The following is a 25,539-nucleotide window of genomic DNA, read 5'->3' as shown; positions in this document are numbered from 1 at the left end:
TTACTTGGCGTGGGGTCATCATGGCAACTATCAGCACCATGCAATCACAATTGCTGATGACTTTACTGGCTCTACTTGTGAGCCTCACTTTATTCTGCCCTTTACTTGTTGTAGATGTCCGGAAAGGGTTAAATATATTACTTTATCAGTCTGATATTTGACAACTATAAAAATAATTCAAAATCTAAAGGTCCAGTCACACTAAGCAACTTACCAGCGATCCCAACAACGATAGGGATCGCTGGTAAGTTGCTAGGAGGTTGCTGGTGAGATGTCACACTGCGACGCTCCAGCGATCCCACCAGCAACCTGACCTGGCAGGGATCGCTGGAGCGTCGCTACACGAGTTGCTGGTGAGCTCACCAGCAACCAGTGACCAGCCCCCAGCGCCACGTGGAAGATGCTGCGCTTGGTAACTAAGGTAAATATCGGGTAACCAACCCGATATTTACCTTGGTTACCAGTGCACGGAGCTACACGTGCAGAGAACAGGGAGCAGCGCACACTGAGCGCTGGCTCCCTGCTCTCCTAGTTACAGCACACATCGGGTTAATTACCCGATGTGTACTGCAGCTAAATGTGCACAGAGCAGGGAGCAGCACACAATGCTTAGCGCTGGCTCCCTGCTCTCCTAGCTACAGCACACATCGGGTTAATTACCCGATGTGTGCAGCAGCTACATGTGCACAGAGCAGGGAGCAGCGCACAATGCTTAGCGCTGGCTCCTTGCTCTCCTAGTTACAGTACACATCGGGTTAATTACCCGATGTGTGCTGCAGCTACATGTGCACGGAGCAGGGAGCAGCGCACAATGCTTAGCGCTGGCTCCCTGCTCTCTTAGCTACAGCACACATCGGGTTAATTAACCCGATGTGTCCTGCAGCTACATGTGCACAGAGCAGGAGCCGGCACTGAGAGTGAGAGCGGCGGAGGCTGGTAACAAAGGAAAATATCGGGTAACCAAGGACAGGGCTTCTTGGTTACCCGATGTTTACATTGGTTACCAGCCTCCGCAGAAGCCGGCTCCTGCTGCCTGCACATTTAGTTGTTGCTGTCTCGCTGTCACACACAGCGATCTGTGCTTCACAGCGGGACAGCAACAACTAAAAAATGGCCCAGGACATTCAGCAACAACCAACGACCTCACAGCAGGGGCCAGGTTGTTGCTGGATGTCACACACAGCAACATCGCTAGCAACGTCACAAAAGTTGTTCGTTAGCAGCGATGTTGCTAGCGATGTTGCTTAGTGTGACGGGGCCTTAACAGGTATGATAGATCTCAGTTATGAGGAAAAGGTGTTAAAATGTATCCACCATAGAAAGGATGAGGCAGAACGGTGAAATTGTATTTTATAATTATAGAAATGGATATTTTCAAAAGCAATACAATAATGTAAAAAAATGATTATAAAATGTTGAAACTTCTATCTGTAAAATTATGACCCACACTGAGGGCAAAATTATTAGACAAGTGAGTATTTTGACCATATCATCATTTTTATGCAGATTTTCCAACTTCAAGCAGTATAAACTTGAATGTTTATTGGATGAAGCAGATCAGGTGATGTGTATTGGTGTGACGCCCTGGTCTATCAGGTCGTCACAGGGTATTGTGCAATCTGCCCTTCTGCACGGTATCCACCTCCTCTTTGGTTACGTGTCCCTGACCTTTGGTGTTGCCAAGAACAAGCTAATCAAAATCCTAGGAACACTCTGCACCACACCCACCAGACACACCAGTGGACAGCCTGAAAGGAAAAGGGTTACCTATTGGGGAGGTTGGTTAAGGGGAGGTCAGGAGTGTCAGGAGTAGTTCAGTTGAGGAGCGACTCTCATTAGGAGAAGTCACGAGTTCAGTGTGAAGTGACTCTCGAGAGGAGAGGTCAGGAGCTGGGCTTCTTGAGGCTACTAGGTGGCAGACGTTGGTCTGGACCTGGTAGGAGCTGGACCCCGGTCGCAGGGGATCGTGACAAGGGGCACGGACTGTCGAGGAAGACAACCGGCGGCCTTGTGCCATCACCGGGCAGGGGCCAGGGCACGACGGGGTATGTGGAACCTAGGCCAGGAAGTAGCTTTAGGCATCCTAGTAATTTACCTGATGAGGATGGAGCCTTCAAGATCCGTTCTCCACTTCTCCAAAATCGGGGTACTAGCGCAACGAGGGGGATAGGACTTTCCCAATATATAGTCCAGAAAATCCCAAGCGTGAACCCAGAGAGCAAGCTCACCCAGTTACCACACTGGTGAGCGGGATCCGACTAGTTTTATGCTATAGGGACCAGTCAGAAGAAAAGGTGCCAATGAAAAGGTCAGAGACTAACAGGCAACACAAAAGGGCACTGGATCCAGGTGTGCTCCATCCAAGCGACAGCGGTGTCAAGAACTTTGGTTTACCACAGTTGTCGGTTTCAGTGTTATTGGACTGAGTGAGTACAAAAGTGACCCTTAACATCCCAATGGTACCTCTTAGTCGTCCTCATCTAGTCCCGGGGCATTCTCCCTACCCGTGGAGGGGTTAAACACCAGGCTGCCCCCACCATCGCCACCGGGTACTCCCAACTGCAGCGATGGTACTCCTCTTTACCACACACCACGGGTGAAGTCACAAACTTTCCACATCCTCCCTTGTAAATATTCCCCCTTTTATTCTTAGTGGCCGCGCGACCCCGACCCCCGGGTCCAGAGATCCCTCGAGCCACCACGGATCGGAATCCAAGCAGTGGCGGCAGGCTGCTGATGCGGGGTTGGCACATTGGAGTAATGAGGGAGGCTGGAGCCAAGAATACAGCACCCTATATCAAGTTGTGCAGAATTATTTGGCAGCTTGTTTTCCTCTGGCAAAATGGTCCAAAGAAGAGATTTAACTGACTCTGAAAAGTAAAAAATTGTGCAAAGTTTTTCAAAGGGATGCAGCACTCTTGAAATTGCAAACTTATTGCCACATAATCACAAAGTCATCAAAACTTGTTTTGCAAATAGTCAACCGGGTCAAAAAAGTGCTCTTATTCTAGAATTCAATCTCCTTGGAGAGCCCAAAAGTACAAGGTGTTCAGGGCTCAGAGACATGGCAAAGGTAAGGAGGGCTGAAACCCGTCCACCACTGATCAAGACACAGAAATGGAAATGTCTGGGCCAAGAAATATCTGAAGACAGATTTTTAAAATGTTCTATGGAAGGATGGCAGTAGCTCTTGATGGACCAGATGGATGAACTCATGGAGGGATTAGTGATGGGCACAGACTGTCACTTTGTTATAAACATTACAAGCGGGAGGGCACCAAGGATAAGAAAAGATATGTAAATGGGATCATAAACCACTAGCACATTTTAAGCAAACAATGAAATACACAAGAGAAAAGAAAATGTGCAAAAAGTGGGATCACCAGAAATAACCATACAATAGCATTTTATTATATCCAAAAAACATACAAACACACAGATGTTCATTAAAAACAATTAAAAAGCAAAAAGCTTATACACATATTTGGTGCCAATGGTATATGCCACCAAAATACACCCCACCCTTTCAGCAAGCCACAAACAAACCCCACATGATAAGTCAGGGCAAATGTGATAGCCAAAAACCTTAGTTCAATCGGTAGCAAGCAGTAAGCATGACATGCTAAATGAGACACAAGCAAACAGAGGATAATACTGCATACAAATACCTCAAATACGTGGTGACCCCACGCGTATCGCTACACGGAGTTGTAGCTTCCTCAGGGGAAAGTGAGGCAAACTGTGGTAAGTGTGTCTTAAATAACCATATTAATCAAAGAAAATTGCTTACCAGCATGGACACGGAGGAGGAGGAAAAAAGTCGCCATGCAACCTAAGGACGCCGGTGGGCGCCGCCATTGTATGTCACGTGACCAGATCATGTGATCCCCATGATGTGCAAACGTCACAGTTTGCCTCACTTTCTCCTGAGGAAGCTACAACTCCGTGTAGCGATACGCGTGGGGTCACCACCCCACCCTTCTCACGCAATTGTCTTGCCATTTACCCCTTTTAAGATCTCTTGGGTATGTGTTTTGCCTTAAGCTTGTTCCAGATATATGCTTCTAAGGCAGGTCATTATTATGTGGCTTTGAGGTATTTGTATGCAGTATTATCCTCTGTTTGCTTGTGTCTCATTTAGCATGTCATGCTTACTGCTTGCTACCGATTGAACTAAGGTTTTTGGCTATCACATTTGCCCTGACTTATCATGTGGGGTTTGTTTGTGGCTTGCTGAAAGGGTGGGGTGTATTTTGGTGGCATATACCATTGGCACCAAATATGTGTATAAGCTTTTTGCTTTTTAATTGTTTTTAATGAACATCTGTGTGTTTGTATGTTTTTTTGATATAATAAAATGCTATTGTATGGTTATTTCTGGTGATCCCACTTTTTGCACATTTTCTTTTCTCTTGTGTATTTCACAGACTGTCACTTTGACTCAGATGCCAGCGAGGTGGGGTACCCCTTTGACCTGCTATTACTAAAGATGCGCCAAATTGAACCTTTTTGGGTTCAAGGACTCAAAATCAACTCCAAAATCTACTACCAGTTTGTATAAGGCAATTTCTTCAAGCAGTGGTACAGGAAGAAGTCTGTATTTTTCAAGAAAACCATGATTATTATAAACGACAATGCTCCATTATATGCATGAATATTTCCACTTGCTTGGCTGTCAGTAAAGACCTAAGGCCGGTGTCACACGCTATGTTATATCGGGCGATATGTCATCGGGGTCACGGATTCCGTGACGTACATCGGCATTGTTAGAGATATCATAGTGTGTGACAGCTACGAACAACTGTGAATGAGCAAAAATACTCACCTTATCGTTGCTCGTTGACACGTCATTCATTTCCATAATGTCGTTCCTCCTTCTGTGAGCCGGTTGTTCGTCGCTCCTGAGGCAGCACACATCGCTCCGTGTGACACCCCGGGAACGACGAACACAGCTTACCTGCGTCCTGACAGCAATGAGGAAGGAAGGAGATGGGCGGGATGTTACGTCCCGCTCATCTCCGCCCCTCCGCTTCTATTGGGCAGCTGCTGTGTGACGTCGCTGTGACGCCGAACGTCCCTCCCCATTCAGGAAGAGGATGTTCGCCATCCACAGTGAGGTCGTTCGGGAGGTAAGTCCCATGTGACGGGGGTAAAAGACTTTGTGCGCCACGGGCAACAAATTGCCCGTGACGAACAAACGACGGGGGCAGGTGAGATCGCTCGTGCGATCGCACGATATATTGCCCCGTGTGACGCCGCTTTAAACATGAAAATGTAATTGCATTGTCCTTACCTCACCTGGCCTAAACCTTATTGAGAACTTTTTATCCAATTCTTAAATGGGAGATTTACATTGAAGGAGAACAGTGATCTCTTTGATCAATGTCTGGGAGGCTGTGGTTGGTGCTGCTTAAAAAGTTGATCATCGCCAGATTAAGAAACTGAGAGACTCAATGAATTGAAGACTTATGACTGTTATTGATGTAAAGACGGCTATATTGGTCACTGATATTTTTTCAATATGTCAGAAATGTATTATGCACATTACGTTGTTTGGTGATTATTAGAGTTGAGCGCGGTTCGTGGTTCGTGGTTCTCCAGTTCGCGGCTCGAGTGATTTTGGGGGCTGTTCTAGATCGAACTAGAACTCGAGCTTTTTTGCAAAAGCTCGATAGTTCTAGATACGTTTGAGAACGGTTCTAGCAGCAAAAAAACAGCTAATTCCTAGCTGGCTTTCCGCTGTAATAGTGTAAGTCACTCTGTGACTCACACTATTATGAAATTTCAGTGTATAGTGTGCGGGAACAGCGCATTCAGATCACTGCTGTATGGATAATGGCGATCGCCATTTTTTTTTTCCTTGTCTTCCTTCCCTAAGCGTGCGCGTGTAGTGGGGAGGGCCAGCATGTCAGCCAATCCCAGACACACACACAGCTAAGTGGACTTTTAGCCAGAGAAGCAACGGCATGTGTGATAGGATGTCCATGTCATATGTCCCTGCATTATAAAAACGAGTATCTGCCCGTCCGGATGCCATTATCTCTTCTGCGTCCTTGGTGTCAGACATCACTGGCGCAGCTCCGTCCTGAGTCCTATCGCCGATACTGCTGTATGCGCTCCATACACAGCGCTAGACAGCTTAGGGAGAGCACTTTCTATCAGTCCTTTTAAGGGCTCATACGGGCAGGGTCAGAGCCATAGGTGACAGGTCCTGAAAACAGAGTTTAACAGCTACACAAGATGACAGCGTCTGTGTAGCTAAGGTCAGGGATTTCCTCGCTGCATTTCCCCATTAAGAGGGATAGAAAGGCAGGCTTCCATTCCTCTACCCAGTAACCCACAACCCTGGCACTGTACCCTCCTGTCCTTTGCACACTCCAACTCATTGTTACTAAGCCATTATACTAGCAAACACTGAGTGTACCTAGTGGCATCCTAAACGTGGCTATTGGACTTCTGTATAGTCCCAGTAGTGCACAGATATTTGCAGCACGTCTGCCTGCATTGCACACTCCAACTCATTATAACTAAGCCATTATACTAGCAAACACTGAGTGAACTTAGTGGCATCCTAAACGTGGCTATTGGACTTCTGTATAGTCCCACTAGTGCAAAGATATTTGCAGCACGTCTGCCTGCATTGCACACTCCAACTCTCTATAACTAAGCCATTATACTAGCAAACACTGAGTGTACCTAGTGTCATTCTAAACGTGGCTATTGGACTTCTGTATAGTCCCACTAGTGCACAGATATTTGCAGCACGTCTGCCTGCATTGCACACTCCAACTCATTATAACTAAGCCATTATACTAGCAAACACTGAGTGTACCTAGTGTCATCCTAAACGTGGCTATTGGACTTCTGTATAGTCCCACTAGTGCAAAGATGTTTTCAGCACGTCTGCCTGCATTGCACACTCAAACTCATTATAACTAAGCCATTATACTAGCAAACACTGAGTGTACTTAGTGGCATTCTAAACGTGGCTATTGGACTTCTGTATAGTCCCAGTAGTGCACAGATATTTGCAGCACGTCTGCCTGCATTGCACACTCCAACTCATTATAACTAAGCCATTATACTAGCAACCACTGAGTGAACTTAGTGGCATCCTAAACGTGGCTATTGGACTTCTGTATAGTCCCACTAGTGCAAAGATATTTGCAGCATGTCTGCCTGCATTGCACACTCCAACTCATTATAAATAAGCCATTATACTAGCAAACACTGAGTGAACTTAGTGGCATCCTAAACGTGGCTATTGGACTTCTGTATAGTCCCACTAGTGCAAAGATATTTGCAGCACGTCTGCCTGCATTGCACACTCCAACTCATTATAACTAAGCTATTATACTAGCAAACACTGAGTGTACCTTGTGTCATCCTAAACGTGGCTATTGGACTTCTGTATAGTCCCACTAGTGCAAAGATATTTGCAGCACCTCTGCCTGCATTGCACACTCAAACTCATTGTTACTAAGCCATTATACTAGCAATTTATGATGCCAGTTTAAGGGCCGTAGTTGCATTGTCAGGGATATTTATTCTTTATTATTCTGCTGTTAATAAAGCTAGACCACTGCTGCAATCTACACCACCTCTCAATTTTTACTACCACATTTTCAGTGCGCAATCTTGTCGCAATCAACATGAGTGGCAAAATGACAGATGCTGGTGGAAAGGGGAAGAGGCGTGGTGGAAAAGGAAAAAAAGGGTTTGTCCGTGGGGAAGGTGGCAAAGCTCCATTATCATCTGCTGAAGATAGACCATCTACCAGCAAAAGTAAGATGTCTACTACTTACCGTGGACAATCCGATGTGCTCCCTTTTTTTACGGACACGAACAACAGGAACAAAGCTAGATGATGGCCAAAAAAGGAAAATGCTTGAATGGATCTCAAGTGGTCCAACAAGTGCCCTCTCAGCCACTTCAAGTACCGCATCCAAAAAACACCAGTCCTCTGAGTTGTCCTCCCAATCAAACTTGCTGTCTCCCAGCTCTGAAGTCTCCATCAGCCCTGCACAGTATGGTGGAACTGAGATGGCTGAGTCTGCAGAGCTGTTCAGTCACACTATAGCCTGGGAATCAGAGGTCTGCTCCCAAGCTACAGTGAGTACAGACCAGGAAATGGTCTGCAGTGATGCCCAGAACCTTTGTGACTCTGATTCAGGCCGTGAGGACCAAGTTTCTGAGCGTAATGTTGACCCTTTGTCACAAACTGTAACACCTGTGGTTATAGACAATGAGGAACATACTGATGACAATGAGACCCAGATACCAGATTGGGATGACAACTTAAATATTCGGTCAGGGCAAGAAGAGGCTCGGTCTGAGGGGGAGGGGAGTGCAAACACAACAATTGATGATGAAGTTCTAGAAACCACCTACTGTCAACCCCCAGTCAGGCACTCGAGGAGGTCAACAGAGGCGGTGGAGGAGGATGTAACCGACGACGAAGTTACCTTGCGCCTTCCTGGACAGAGTCGGAGCACTGGTAGCAAGTCTACAACTGCATCATCAGCCACCACTCTGCCTCTGAGCACTAGTCGGGGGGGCTCAGCAGGTCGCATGCCCTCTAAGCCTTGCCTAGCCTGGTCCTTTTTTGACATAGAAAAAGATCGCCCAAATTATGTGATGTGTAAATTTGTCGTGATTCTGTTAGTAGAGGTCAAAACCTCAGCAGTTTGACAACTTCTTCCATGAATCGTCACATGAATAAATATCATAGGTCCCGGTGGGAAGCTCACCGTGCTACAATGCGGCCTAGCGGAGCAAACCATCCACGGCCTGCCCCTTCCAGTGCATCCGCGCGCTCTTCATCTTCTAGGACTGTGGGGACAGCTGTCACACCTGGTTTTCCACGCACAACTTCCACCACTGTAACCGCAACAGACAGTTTGCTTGGTAGGTTGTCAGTTGGTTTGGAAGGGGAAACAAGTGAGTGTGTACAGCTCTCTCAGAAATCGATAGCACCAACGTTGGATGAAGGCAACATCATGTCTCCGCCTGCACTTTCCTCACAAACCTGCATTTTTACAGGGACACCCTACTCAACACCGTCTACACACAGCAGCCAGATCTCTGTCCCTCAGATGTGGTCAAATAAAAGGTCATTTCCTGCGACCCATGACAAAGCTAAGAGGTTGACTCTATCCCTCTGTAAGCTCTTGGCTACCGAAATGCTGCCTTTCCGCCTAGTGGACACACAGGATTTTAGAGACCTTATGTCGCTGTGCCCCAGTACCAGATGCCTAGTCGCCACTACTTCTCTAAGAAAGGTGTGCCCGCACTACACCAGCATGTCGCACACAACATCACCGCTTCCTTGAGAAACTCTGTGTGTGAACGGGTGCATTTCACCACCGATACTTGGACCAGTAAGCATGGACAGGGACGTTACATGTCGCTGACTGTGCACTGGGTAACTATGGTGATAGATGGTGAAGGGTCTGCTGCACAAGTCTTGCCGTCCCCACGACTTGTGTGTCAATCCTCTGTCTGTCCAAGTTCCGCCACTGCCTCTGCCTCCTCCACCTAATCTGGGTCCTCCACCTCCGCCCCAAGCATGCCTGGTCAGGCCACCAGCGTTCTCACTGCGCAGAAGGAATCATGCACGCCTCATTACTATGCTGGCAGCAGAGTGCAACGGCATCAGGCGGTCTTTAGCTTGACATGTCTTGGGAATAGGAGTCACACAGCTGAGGAGTTGTGGTCAGCTCTGCAGTCCGAGTTTAATAAATGGTTGTCTCCACTCAACCTGCAGCCTGGTAAGGCCGTGTGCGACAATGCTGCAAACCTGGGTGCGGCCCTTCGCCTGGGCAAGGTGACACACGTGCCTTGTATGGCTCACGTGTTGAACCTTGTTGTCCAGCAATTCTTAACACACTATCCCGGCCTAGATGGCCTTCTGACCAGGGCACGAAAACTGTCTGCTCACTTCCGCCGTTCAACCGCGGCAGCTGAGCGACTTGCATCTCTCCAGAAGTCTTTCGGCCTGCCGGTTCATCGCCTGAAATGCGATGTGGCGACACGCTGGAATTCGACTCTCCACATGTTACAGCGACTGTGGCAGCACCGCCGATCCCTGGTGCAATACGTCATGACGTATAGCCTGGGCCAACGAGATGCAGAGGTGGGGCAGATCACCCTGATGGAGTGGTCTCAGATCAAGGACCTATGCACCCTTCTGCACAGTTTCGACATGGCGACGAATATGTTTAGCGCTGACAATGCCATTATCAGCATGACAATTCCAGTCATTTACATGCTGGAGCACACGCTAAACACTATTCGGAGTCAGGGGGTGGGACAACAGGAAGGGGAGGAACTACAGGAGGATTCATATGCGCAAGGGACAACAACATCACCAAGGTCCAGACGTTCATCATCACCAACTCAGCAGGCATGGGACCATGGGGGACAGGGATCAACAAGGGCACATAGTAGCAGGCGAAATGTTGAGGAAGGTGCAGGAGAACATGAAGAAATGGAGGACGAACTGTCCATGGACATAGAAGACTCAGCAGATGAGGAAGACCTTGGTCAAATTTCAGTTGAAAGAGGTTGGGGGGAGATGTCAGAGGAAGAAAGAACGGGTAGCACCTCTATGCCACAAACACAGCGTGGACTTGGTCCGCATGGCTGCGCAAGACACATGAGTGCCTTCTTGTTGCACTACCTCCAACATGACCCTCGTATTGTCAAAATTAGAAGTGATGATGACTACTGGCTTGCCACACTATTAGATCCCCGGTACAAGTCCAAATTTTGTGACATAATTCCAGCCATAGAAAGGGACGCACGTATGCAGGAGTATCAGCAGAAGCTGTTACTCGATCTTAGCTCGGCGTTTCCACCAAACAACCGTGCAGGTGCAGGGAGTGATTCTCCCAGTTGTAACTTGACAAACATGGGACGGTCTACCCGTACCAGTAGGACTGTATCTGGTGCTGGTAACAGCAATTTTATGGAATCTTTTCATAATTTTTTTAGACCCTCCTTTGCAAGGCCACCAGAGACAACAAGTCTGACACATAGTCAACGGCTGGAGAGGATGATACAGGAGTATCTCCAAATGAATAGGAATGGTTATTACCAGGGATAGATAGATATGCAGCAATTGGTAATAATGTTTAAAATTTAACTTTTAATTCTATTTCTTAAAATGACTCAAGGTCTAAAATATTTTTCACCCGTGAATAGTGACCACACAGATAGACGGACACAAGCAAGTTGAGTATTCAATTCAATAGGTATACAGAACCATATTAGAGAAAGAAAAATCAGATATCCAATACCCTCATAATCAAGGGGTAGTGTAGTTACATAAATATATCCGATTTTTTACCTCAAGTTGCCTTTTATCATCTGACAGAAGCAGGGTCTCATATCTCACCCATCTTCTCTGACAGAAAAAATATTACCTTAATAGGGCATGATATACATTATCTATTCAGCCCAATGAAACAGCTAGGATATGCTCAATAGCCCTCCTTGTTCTCTTCCCAACGCGTTTCCTCTTATCGATTCATCAGGGGAAATTACCATTTGGAGGCATTTGGAGGCTGTAGTATGTAAAAGGTATAATGAGCTAGTGACCAGTATAAGCGGTGCTCAAGCAAAGAAAAAGACACTACTGTAAGAATCCCCAGATTTTTAAAAAACGATATTACCTTATCAAAGGAGCATGGAATCAATATCATCCTAGATGTGTGTTTCCATACACACCGGGTCCAGGGACCGCGCTTCTTATGATGTCCACATGGATTACTAGGCCGCCGGCATTTTTATCCGGTCTCAATTGGCCTCATTTTAAAAAAACGCGCCCCATGTGACCCTGGTCACATGACCATTGAGTCATAGTATCGCGTCATCTTCCCCCAGCACGTGACCATCGCGTCATGAAACTTGGTCACATGCCCAGGCCAGTTCCTGGCCAGATGCATGCTGGACCAAGATCCTGTGTATCGCGGTCACGTGATCGCTACTTGGCCGCGCCTCCAAGCCCAGCTTACAACAGAGAGCGTAAGGACCAATAGCGCTAGGAGAGGGCCGCGGTCATGTGACCTCCGTTCCGACCACGCCCCCAACCTTTCATTTCAAGACAATAGAGGATGTTTTATGGAAATAGAAAACCTAACACATCTAAAACAATCAGCGGTTAGGCTTGTTCCCTAAAGGGGATATTATATGTGGAATATAAATCAGTTTGTTATTACTACAGTAGTAGAGTGTAATGCGATTTTCCATATGTCAAATCACAGCCATAACTCCCTCATCATGTACATCCCATATAGGGAATTCAAGTACCAAAGGAGGGGAAGATTTTATATTTAAATATAGTCTTTTTCTTTACTTAGACTAGGTGATATTAATAAGGACGGAGCCCCGTCCAAAAAAACAACTGATCCAAACCAATGGATTCAGAACATGGTATGGTATTTTTTGGCAAGCTCCTGAAACAGCAAGGACAAGAAATTACAATTAAGGAGAGAAGTTTTTTTTGTGTATATATGCATCTTGAAGGGTGGTAGAAAGTACTTTACTTACTAGAACAGCATTGGTCAACCCTCCAGAGAGACAGAAAAGGGGGGAAAGATCGACAAGATGACCCTAGTAAACAACTGTCATCTGAGACCTACCTGACTGCGGAGGTCGGCGCCCTATCCGTCACGTCATGGCGCCCCCGCTCTACGGTGGCTCACCCTATCTAGCCCTATACTGTCCCTTCACAAAAAACAGCTAAAGGTAATCCCATAGGGACCTGGGTCCTAAGAGTGTAGATCCAATAGGTCTCACGCTGCAGGAGGCTCTTGTCCCAGTCGCCACCCCGAAGGGGGCGAGCGACAGAGTCAATGCCCATAAACGTGAGACCCCTTGTATCCCCCCCATGTACTTGGTTGATATGCTTAGCCAAAGGGGTGTCTCGTTTATTGATTATATCTCGCAAATGCTCTCCGACCCTGCGCCGTAGTTCTCGTTTCGTCTTTCCCACGTATTCAACCGGGCATGAACAAGTAGCTTTGTAAATTACCCCAGATGTACGGCAATTAATCAATGATCTTATTGAGTATGTTTTACCTGTATTGTGACTCAGAAAATCCTTTCCAGTTTTTATAACCGGGAAAGCAACACAACCACTACATCTGAATGAGCCCACTATTCCACGCTCCAACCATGTAGTTTTTTTTGGTGGGTTAAAGTGGCTGTGGACTAGTCTATCCTGTAGTGATCTGTTACGTCGATATGTACATTGAGGGTGCCCACCTACCAGGTCCCCAATATCCGAATCCATCTGGAGGACCGGCCAATGCTTATTCAGAATGGAAAATAGGACTTTTGATCCATTACTATATGTAGTAATGAATTTGATTTTGTTTTCTTCAGATCGTCTCGGGGAGGTGACCAGAAGGCTTGTTCTATCCTTCCTACACGCTTCTTGGTATGCTGTTTTTAAGATCTTATCTGGATATCGTCTCTCCCTAAAGCGTTTTCTTAGGTCCGCAGCCTGCTCCCGGAATTCACGGTCCGTAGAGCAGTTGCGTCTAAGTCTAAAGTATTGCCCTTTTGGGATACCTCTCCTTTGTGGGAATGGATGGCTGCTTTCCCAACGTAAAAGTGAGTTGGTAGATGTGGGCTTTCTATATGTTCTGGTAGATAGATTCCCCAAGTCATCTCTCATGATCAGGACGTCCAAAAAGGGGAGCTGGGTGGTGTTGCTCTCACTAGTAAAAAAGAGACCGATGGTATTATCATTCAGGTATGCGACAAATTTCTTGAAATTTTCATGAGTACCCCTCCAAATCACAAAAATATCATCCAGGTATCTTGACCAAAAAACTATATTCTCAACACCTGGGGGGTCCCCGTCACCAAAAATCAAGGTCTCCTCCCACCAGCCCAGGAGTAAATTTGCATACGAGGGAGCACAAGGGCTCCCCATTGCAGTACCCCTGAGCTGGTGATAGATCCGCCCATCAAATAGAAAATAGTTTTTTGTAAGGCAAAATTCTAGAATTTGGAGGAGAAAGTTGTTATGTCCCTGAAATTGACGCCCACGCGTTTTTAGAAAAAATTCAATCGCGTGTAGCCCTACTGAATGTATTATTGAGGAATAGAGGGCCTCCACGTCAATACTACATAAAATATCATCCGGTTCAAGAGCAACACCATCCAATTTCCTCAAAAGATCAGTCGTATCACGAGTAAAGGACGACAAAGATTTTACAAAGGGGGTAAGCAATTTATCCAAATAGATACCCACATTTTGACATAGACCATTTACACCTGACACAATAGGTCTGCCTTTCAGGGATATTAAACCCTTATGGATTTTTGGTAGGCAGTAGAAGGTAGCAGTCATTGGATGTGATGGTAACATAAATTCATACTCATTTTTGCTGATATAGTTGTTAGTAAGACCATCTATAAGAATCATCTTTAGTTGTCCCAAAAATGACACAGTAGGGTCAGAACTTAATTTGGTATATCCCGCTGTATCATCTAGGAGTGACTGACACATGTCCCTATATTTACACCAATCCATGACCACGACATTGCCTCCCTTATCAGAGGGTTTTATGACAATGTCGTGGTCATGTTGCAGCTCATTCAGGGCTCTCATTTCTTCCTGCGTGATATTATAGTTGGTGTATTGTTGTTTTTTATCCAAATTTTCTATGTCTTCACTCACCAATTGAGAAAAGACATCTATTGCAGAGACATCACTCTGAGGTGGGGGTAAGCGGGTACTCCTCTGTTTTAAATCAGTGAAAGGACCCTCACCAACAAGGTTTGGGTCTTCCTCTGAAATACCCATCAGAAGGCGGATGTCTGGTAGAAGATCTTCTGAGACCCCCAATTCCCTACATTGTATCTTTTCATTATGAATGAAGTGCTTCCTCCATTTTAATTTTCTCACAAATAAATGAAGGTCCTTAATAGTGTCAAATACGTTAAGTCCTGATGTAGGCACTAGTGATGAGCGAGTACTAAAAAGCTCGGGTGCTCGAGGCTCGGGCCGAGCATCCCAAGATATTCGTGTACTCGGCCCGAGCACCGAGCCCAATGTTATCCTATAGGAGACCCGAGTATTTTTATGAAATGACCCCCGGCAGCATGTAGAAACCATAAAACTGTAAATTTAAAAAAAAAACGTGCGTGTGTGTGTAAGCGTGCATATATATATACACGCGGAGTGGAGTGCGGGAGGGGCCGTAGCCGAGCGGGGAAGTGTCGGGCTAAAGGCACGGTCATGCTGTGAGGGCCGGCCAAACACTGCAATTCCACAACAGGGCTGTGGCATTGCAGTGGTCTGCCAGCCAATCCCTGCATAAGGGCTGGCTCTAAAATGAGCGCCAACATGAAGACCACGAGTACAGCACGAGTATTGCGAGATTACTCGGTCCCCGCCGAGTAGCCCGAGTACAGTGATACTCGTGCGAGTACCGAGTAGTAACAAGCATACTCGCTAATCACTAGTAGGCACAAAAGATAGGCCCTTGCTAAGAACACACATAGCTGCTGGGTCTAAGTTTTTTGTGGATAAATTTATTTTCTGGGAAAATCTCCCTGCGGTGGGTTGTAGGGTTGCTGACGGCTCCGAAGGTAATGTTGATGGTCTAAAAAATGGGATGTGTATGGTCGGCCTCCCCTACCTCCACGATTATAGTTCTTATTCTTATTTTTACCTCTCTTAGGTCTAGTGTCGTTATCTGACACCTCTGTGTCAGTTGATGAGGGTTCTGTTTCTGGTGGTGGTATAAAAGCCTTATTAGCAGGAAAAAGGTACGCCTTATGATCCTTAAATTCCTGAAGGTCCCTAACGAAGTAGCGGTGTTTTCTCTCCTTAAGATGGTACTGGAACCTTTCAACTGAGTTTTGTAGGGTAGACTCCCGGGATTTAAAGTCCACCTCTGATGAGAACTTTTTAGTTGTCTCAATTTGGTCAGTTAGTTTTTTTGATAGAACCACTAATCTAGTTTTTTCCTCCTCTAAAAGGAGGTGCATTAATCGCAAGGAACTGGCTGTAATTTCCTTTTCCCACTTATCAGATAGACCCTGTTCCCTATATCTTGTGCCAGGGGTAAGAGTAATACGGAGGTGTCTGGGTACAATAGATGCCTTTATATAATTTTCCAAGCTTTGGACTTCCCACCATGAACTTATATGGTCTTTATAAATTTTTGTCAGTTCCTTAAATACAGTGCTATAAGCTGGGGTACAGCTCGGTTGGATGAATTCTCGTTCTGAGAAGACGTCTCTTGCCTCAGATGTCCAATTGTTTAAATCAAGTCCCGTTGTCAGGAAACCCGCCATACCAATATATAGTGAGAATAGGAATGGTTATTACCAGGGATAGATAGATATGCAGCAATTGGTAATAATGTTTAAAATTTAACTTTTAATTCTATTTCTTAAAATGACTCAAGGTCTAAAATATTTTTCACCCGTGAATAGTGACCACACAGATAGATGGACACAAGCAAGTTGAGTATTCAATTCAATAGGTATACAGAACCATATTAGAGAAAGAAAAATCAGATATCCAATACCCTCATAATCAAGGGGTAGTGTAGTTACATAAATATATCCGATTTTTTACCTCAAGTTGCCTTTTATCATCTGACAGAAGCAGGGTCTCATATCTCACCCATCTTCTCTGACAGAAAAAATATTAACTTAATAGGGCATGATATACATTATCTATTCAGCCCAATGAAACAGCTAGGATATGCTCAATAGCCCTCCTTGTTCTCTTCCCAAAGCGTTTCCTCTTATCGATTCATCAGAGGAAATTACCATTTGGAGGCATTTGGAGGCTGTAGTATGTAAAAGGTATAATGAGCTAGTGACCAGTATAAGCGGTGCTCAAGCAAAGAAAAAGACACTACTGTAAGAATCCCCAGATTTTTAAAAAACGATATTACCTTATCAAAGGAGCATGGAATCATTTAGGGAACAAGCCTAACCGCTGATTGTTTTAGATGTGTTAGGTTTTCTATTTCCATAAAACATCCTCTATTGTCTTGAAATGAAAGGTTGGGGGCGTGGTCGGAACGGAGGTCACATGACCGCGGCCCTCTCCTAGCGCTATTGGTCCTTACGCTCTCTGTTGTAAGCTGGGCTTGGAGGCGCGGCCAAGTAGCGATCACGTGACCGCGATACACAGGATCTTGGTCCAGCATGCATCTGGCCAGGAACTGGCCTGGGCATGTGACCAAGTTTCATGACGCGATGGTCACGTGCTGGGGGAAGATGACGCGATACTATGACTCAATGGTCATGTGACCAGGGTCACATGGGGGCGTTTTTTTAAAATGAGGCCAATTGAGACCGGATAAAAATGCCGGCGGCCTAGTAATCCATGTGGACATCATAAGAAGCGCGGTCCCTGGACCCGGTGTGTATGGAAACACACATCTAGGATGATATTGATTCCATGCTCCTTTGATAAGGTAATATCGTTTTTTAAAAATCTGGGGATTCTTACAGTAGTGTCTTTTTCTTTGCTTGAGCACCGCTTATACTGGTCACTAGCTCATTATACCTTTTACATACTACAGCCTCCAAATGCCTCCAAATGGTAATTTCCCCTGATGAATCGATAAGAGGAAACGCGTTGGGAAGAGAACAAGGAGGGCTATTGAGCATATCCTAGCTGTTTCATTGGGCTGAATAGATAATGTATATCATGCCCTATTAAGGTAATATTTTTTCTGTCAGAGAAGATGGGTGAGATATGAGACCCTGCTTCTGTCAGATGATAAAAGGCAACTTGAGGTAAAAAATCGGATATATTTATGTAACTACACTACCCCTTGATTATGAGGGTATTGGATATCTGATTTTTCTTTCTCTAATATGGTTCTGTATACCTATTGAATTGAATACTCAACTTGCTTGTGTCCGTCTATCTGTGTGGTCACTATTCACGGGTGAAAAATATTTTAGACCTTGAGTCATTTTAAGAAATAGAATTAAAAGTTAAATTTTAAACATTATTACCAATTGCTGCATATCTATCTCCAAATGAACATCGATGCCATGACTTTGCAAATGGAGCCTTGCTCATTTTGGGCTTCAAATCTAGAAAAATGGCCAGAGCTCTCCAGTTACGCCTTGGAGATTTTGTCGTGTCCAGCTGCCAGCGTTGTCTCTGAATGTGTCTTCAGTGCTGCTGGGTGTGTGCTGACAGATAAGCGCACTCGTCTGTCCAGTGACAATGTGGACAGACTAGCGTTCATCAAAATGAACAAGTCATGGATCCACCAGGAATTTACTACCCCTGTGTCATCCTTGGGAGAGTAAATGCTTGTGGATTTGGAATGTGCTTGATGCAAATCTAGCTGTGAAGTGTACAACTAGGGCACAAGTGCTGCCACTGAATGGGTGGGTGTGTGTGGGGCACAATTTTTGGAAAAAAAGGGTGACTCCGCTTGGAGTAACCCTTGCTTACATTGTTTTTAAAAGAAGCCAAGATGAACAGAGCTGGGATCAGGAAAGACTTTGCTACCTACCCCGGTGTCATCCTGGGGACGGTTAAGTATGGCGTATTTTTGAATGTGCTTGATGCAAATTTAGCTGTGAAGTGTACAACTAGGGCACAACTGCTGCCACTGAATGGGTGGGTGTGTGTGGGGCACAATTTTTGGAAAAAAGGGAGACTCCGCTTGGAGTAACCCTTGCTTACATTGTTTTTAAAAGAAGCCAAGATGAACAGAGCTGGGATCAGGAAAGACTTTGCTACCTACCCCGGTGTCATCCTGGGGACGGTTAAGTATGGCGTATTTTTGAATGTGCTTGATGCAAATCTAGCTGTGAAGTGTACAACTGGGGCACAACTGCTGCCACTGAAGAGGTGGGTGTGTGTGGGGCACAATTTTTGGAAAAAAGGGAGACTCCGCTTGGAGTAACCCTTGCTTACATTGTTTTTAAAAGAAGCCAAGATGAACAAGTCATGGTTCAGCAACGACTTTGCTACCTACCCCGGTGTCATCCTGGGGACGGTTAAGTATGGCGTATTTTTGAATGTGCTTGATGCAAATCTAGCTGTGAAGTGTACAACTGGGGCACAACTGCTGCCACTGAAGGGGTGGGTGTGTGTGGGGCACAATTTTTGGAAAAAAGGGAGACTCCGCTTGGAGTAACCCTTGCTTACATTGTTTTTAAAAGAAGCCAAGATGAACAAGTCATGGTTCAGCAAAGACTTTGCTACCTACCCCAGTGTCATCCTGGGGACGGTTAAGTATGGCGTATTTTTGAATGTGCTTGATGCAAATCTAGCTGTGGAGTGTACAACTGGGGCACAACTGCTGCCACTGAAGGGGTGGGTGTGTGTGGGGCACAATTTTTGGAAAAAAGGGAGACCCCACTTGGAGTAACCCTTGCTTACATTGTTTTTAAAAGAAGCCAAGATGAACAGAGCTGGGATCAGGAAAGACTTTGCTACCTACCCCGGTGTCATCCTGGGGACGGTTAAGTATGGCGTATTTTTGAATGTACTTGATGCAAATCTAGCTGTGAAGAGTACAACTGGGGCACAACTGCTGCCACTGAAGGGGTGGGTGTGTGTGGGGCACAATTTTTGGAAAAAAGGGAGACTCCGCTTGGAGTAACCCTTGCTTACATTGTTTTTAAAAGAAGCCAAGATGAACAGAGCTGGGATCAGGAAAGACTTTGCTACCTACCCCGGTGTCATCCTGGGGATGGTTAAGTATGGCGTATTTTTGAATGTGCTTGATGAAAATCTAGCTGTGAAGTGTACAACTGGGGCACAACTGCTGCCATTGAAGGGGTGGGTGTGTGTGGGGCACAATTTTTGGAAAAAAGGGAGACTCCGCTTGGAGTAACCCTTGCTTACATTGTTTTTAAAAGAAGCCAAGATGAACAAGTCATGGTTCAGCAAAGACTTTGCTATCTACCCCGGTGTCATCCTGGGGACGGTTAAGAATAGCGTATTTTTGAATGTGCTTGATGCAAATCTAGCTGTGAAGTGTACAACTAGGGCACAAGTGCTGCCACTGAATGGGTGGGTGTGTGTGGGGCACAATTTTTGGAAAAAAGGGAGACTCCGCTTGGAATCACCTTGCGGTGTTTTACATGATTTTAGAAGGGCGTGCCATGCCTATATCTGTGTCTCCTCCTCTTTTTCCTCGTAACGCTGTTTTGTTTTCGCATGAGTATATGTCCTTGTCACTTTCCCATGTGTTTGTGTTGTGTTGTGAGTTGTTTGTCACCTTTTGGACACCTTTGAGGGTGTTTTCTAGGTGTTTTTATGTGTTTGTGAATGCCCGCCATTGTTTCCTATGCAGTTCGAGTTTGGTTCGTCGAACGTTCGACAAACCGAACTCGAACGGGAGCTCCATTCGGCGAACCGTCCTCGAGCCGAACCGCGACCGGTTCGCTCATCTCTAGTGATTATTGTCATTGTAACAAAAGAAAATAATTAACAAAGATGGAAAAAATTACATTTATCATTTACTTACATAATAAGTCTGCACACATAGATATTTTCCTAAAAAAGAGAAAACCTCACTTTTACTTTATAAATATTCAGGTTTCAGTAATACCAGTTTTTGGACTGACAGACAGGACTGTAGTTGTTCAATAATAAAATTAATCAATAAAAATCCAAATTCCATAATAATTGAGCACACAGTGTATAAGGTTACTGCTTTAATAGTAAAATATTCTTCCAGGCATTTAATTGATTGAAATCACTGAAAACTAGTTACATATGATAGAGGTATGTACCCCCCCCAGGAAAAAAATCACAGTAAAATGACGTCATAAAATTATTTTGTTTATTAGACATGCCTTAAAAAGGATCCAAACACACAAAAAAGTCAAATAGATCAGGATAAGTAAAACTGAATAATTATCATAAAAAATATATGGTATATAATTAATTGGAGATCAGAAGGTTAGCAAAAAATGAGGGGAACTTGTACACCATCAAGGCTTACTAGGCAGATATATAATAATCAGCATCCCCTAGTTGTAATGTGCCCATAGTGGAAATGTCATATGTGGCTTCAAAGAGACCTGAGAAATATGTATCTATGTTGGTTATTCCATGACATCGTCTATGAGATTGTCTATTAACTATGGCTGGTGCATTCTAATATATGGAGGACTATGTAGTGGGCACTAGAATTGATAGAGGGCTATGGGGTGTGCGTTATAGTAAGTGGAGCATAATATGGGGTGCTCTGTACTATATAGAGGACTATTGGGTGTGCATTATAATATATGAGGATTATAGAGGTGCTTTATATTATATAGAGAACTATGGGGTGTGCATTATAATACATGGAGGACTATGGGTGTGCATTACACTATATGGAGTACTATGGGGTGTGAATTATAATATATCAAAGACTACTGGGTGTGCATAATATATAGAGGATTATAGGGGGTTCTCTATACTATATGGAGGACTAGGGGGGTGCATTATACTATGTGGAGGACTATAGGGTGTATTGTATTATATGGAGAATTATGGAGTGAAGTTTACTATACAAAGGTCCGTGGGGTGCATTGTAATATATGGAGGACAATTGGGGGTACATTATACAGTACTAAAGGAGGACTAGGAGTGTCTACTATAATATATGAAGGACTATGGTTTGTGCATTATAATATATGGAGGATTATAGTGACTGCACTAAAGTATATGGGGGACTATGGAGGGTGTATTATACTATACGGAGGACTATGGAGGGTGCATTATAAAGTATGGAGCACTATGGGGGTCATTATACTATATGGAGATATATGGGGATGTGTAATATATGGAAGAATATGTTGGGGAAATTATTTTATATGAAAGGCTATGTAGGTGCTCTTATAATATTTTAAGAGGTTTGAGGGAGCCTTTATAATTGATGGAGGTCTATTTGAGAGCCATTATAGTGTATACTAGCAATTGTACAGTTTGAAAGTTTGCATGGGGTCCATCATACTGTGGGGAGGGCCACACCCAAACAGGTGGAGGAATCTTCCTAAATCCAGCTCACCATGTGCACTTGGAAGTCCTTTTAGATTGTGCACGGAAAATCTCCAGCCAAGAGGTTAGCACAAAAATTCAGGTATCCGGCACAGCATCTTCATAAAAAAAAATTTTATTGATCCATTAAAATCCAATAAAATGTTCAAGATGCGTTTCGGGAACACCCTTGTTCATAATCCGTTTCATCACAATACAATTCCCCATTTTGTGTGGAGGGCCATTATACTGTTTGGAAGGTTATTGGGGGCCATTATACAGTAATCCTATTATAGTGCATGGAGGGATGTTTGGGGTCACAGTTGGGGGATCATACTATGTTGAGGCCACCAAAGTTTGCCAGTGTAGTTGAGGGGTTACATTAGGGTCATTATACTGAGCATGAAGTGGGTAGTGGATATAGTGGATAAATTCACTGTGGTGATATCATGTAGTGTTTGTGGTGCATGGTTCTTGGTATCCTACTTTAAAGGGTGCTTTACACGCTGCGACATCGCTACCAATATATCGTCGGGGTGACGTTGTTAGTGACGCACATCCGGCTTCGGCAGCGACATCGTAGCGTGTGACACCAATGAGCGACGATCAACGATCGCAAAATCGTTCCAAAACGGTGATCGTTGACACTTCGCTCATTTCCTTAATATCGCTGCTGCCATAGGTACGATGTTGTTCGTCGTTCCTGCGGCAACACACATCGCTATGTGTGACGCCGCAGGAGCGACGAACATCTCCTACCTGCGTCCACCGGCAATGCGGAATGAGGGAGAAGGACGGGATGTTACGTCACGCTCATCTCCGCCCCTCCGCTTCTATTGGCCGGCCGCTTAGTGACGCAGCAGTGACGTCGCTATGACGTCGAACGCACCTCCCCCTTGAAGGAGAGATTGTTCGGCGGTCACAGCGACGTCGCTGACAAGGTATGTGCGTGTGACGCTGCCGTAGCGATAATGTTCGCTACGGCAGCGAGCACCTAATATCGCACGGACGACGGGGGCGGGTGCTATCACGCTCGACATCGCTAGCAATCGCTAACGATGTCGCAGCGTGTAAAGCACCCTTATGAGTGCATTGAAAGGGTAAATCTAAGGGTTTCAGTAGGAAGAAAATGACTTTGTAAGGTCTGTAAAGTTGTAAGATCAATTTTTATTTATTTACTAGCAAAATACCCTCGTCTTCCTTGCAAAAAATTATATGTTGAATTGTTGGTTACGCTTGCTAGGGCTAAATTTGACCCCGGAGTTGACATCTTCAGCGTTTAAAGCTTGTTTTAAGCTGGGACTCGCATTGCTCACTTGTCTCTGCTGTTTGAGACAGTTTTGCTTTCTAAAGGCCCCATTACACACTACGATTTATCTGACAATCTCAGTAGCGATGTGACACACTCAGAGAGTAGTTACGATTTGCCGAGATCTCACATAGGTCGTTTATTAGCGGTCACACGTAACGATCTTAAAATTGACGCAACATTGTTCAGCGATATATTGTTTGACCAAGGCGGTCGTTTTGATGTTGTTCGTCGTTGACAGAGTGTTGTCACGCTCCCCGGGTCCCATCGCCGCCTGTCACTCACCGCTCCGATCTCCGGTTCTCCTGCCCGTGGCGGTCCCTCTCACTCCCTCTCCTATACATCCTCTGTGCCATCAGTAGCCGGTCCCGGCGTTCATCTGCGACCCCGGACACTCCCTCTGGCTCCCCTGCATCTCCTTCACCTTCGCCGCCGCTTTCTGCCCTGGTCCCCGGCACTCGGGCCTCGCGCATGCGCATTATGGTGCGCGCGCACTTACTCACCTCTTCTTAAAGGGCCAGCATCCTGGGAACAGGATAGGGCTAATTACAGATACTGGGTATATAAGACTTCCTTTTGCCTGTGGGCGGTGCCTGATCAACGTGTTCTCATATCTAGGTGTTCAGGTCCCTCTGTGTCTTGTACTCAGATTAACCCTGTCTCTTCTGCAGAGCCCGTCTGCTGTCCTGACCTGGTCCCAGAGTGCTGATTACCCAGAGGTGTCCCGGTGACTGTTTGCTGAGGATCCTGCCATCTCCCGTCAGCCTGAACCCGTCACCTGGACTTTACCTGGAAGCTCCAGCCTGCTCGTCCCACTGGATCCGGACCCCGACGGCTGTGACTACTCAGCACCTGTACCCGGTTCCCGTCATCTGTCCTGCCTCCGGTTCCCGTTGGACTATCTCATCTCCCGTGCCAATCTCTGAAGGACCCGTACCCCGTACTCCCTGTGTTCCGGCTGCTGTGCATTTAGGCCCTCTGGTGGGGTGACCAGACAGTCCCTGTATAGGTGATAGCACTTGGTTGCCTCTCTGGGCGAGTCCGGTGCACGGTCCCGTGAATCCACCTCCAGGACGTTACAGGTGTCAAATGTACCAATATGTCTGCTTCGATCCAAACGATGAACAATATTTTAAAAATGAACGACGTGTCAGCGATCAACAATTTTCAACCTATTTGCGATCAATCGGAGTCACACGTAGGTGTCACACGCAATGATGTCGCTAACGATGCCAGATGTGCGTTACGGAAACCGTGACCCCGCCGACATATCGTCAGATAAATCGTAGCATGTAAAGCGGCCTTTAGCTTTTGGGTTAACTTGCCGTTTTGAGCTGGATGTTAAAAAATATTCCCTAGTATTTTGACCCTTAGTGATCACTTCACACAGATCAGATATCTAATAAAAGAATCTATATCTATCTATCTATCTATCTATATATATATATATATAAATAAATATATATATATATATATATATATACTGTATATAGACATATATATATATATATATATATATATATATATATATATATATTTAAAGCAGAAAATGTTTTCTGAAGGATCTCAGATCTAAGCTTTGAAAACTGCCTCGCAGTCAGACCATAGCAACCAATCAGAGCTCAGCTTTCATTTTACCCTAGCAGCATCAATGCTGAAAGCTGCACTCTGGTTGCTATATGCAACCAGAACAAGTTTACTGTATAGCAATTTTGAGGCCCCATTTACTTCTGCAGTGGCTTTAGGTAACCAGAATGATCTTAATGTGAGGCAAATCTCATAAATAAAGTCCCAGTCACTCGTGCACTGGTTCCTGACAGCCATTGCCATAGTTACAGAATTTAGAAAGCACTATCAGGTTGCCCTACATTAGTGACTTTATTGTTGCTGCCCCTTTAAGAGCAACTCTTTGGGACTCTTTAAGACCTTTTGGGCAAAAACTGTGGTTTTGCATACAACACACAGACACCTATTTTCTCCTTTATTTCTATAAAGCCTAAATTCGGTGGGCCAAATCTTGTGAAGAGGGGAGATTTTGAATTTTAATGTTTGCAGTATTATTTAGTCTGGTATTAATGACAGGGCCTTACAAAATTTCACTCAAATTGGGTAAAAATTGAGGTTATGTATTTAATGGGCTACCACACACAGATTGTTTGCTTTAGGCCCCCTTCACACGTACGTCTGGTACGTTTGTGCTTTTTTTTCTATGTACCAGAATCACTGACATACGCAGACC

Source organism: Anomaloglossus baeobatrachus, chromosome 5 (assembly GCF_048569485.1).
Source record: "Anomaloglossus baeobatrachus isolate aAnoBae1 chromosome 5, aAnoBae1.hap1, whole genome shotgun sequence".
Classification (NCBI taxonomy): Eukaryota; Metazoa; Chordata; class Amphibia; order Anura; family Aromobatidae; genus Anomaloglossus; species Anomaloglossus baeobatrachus.
Note: the sequence above shows the minus strand (reverse complement) of the source record.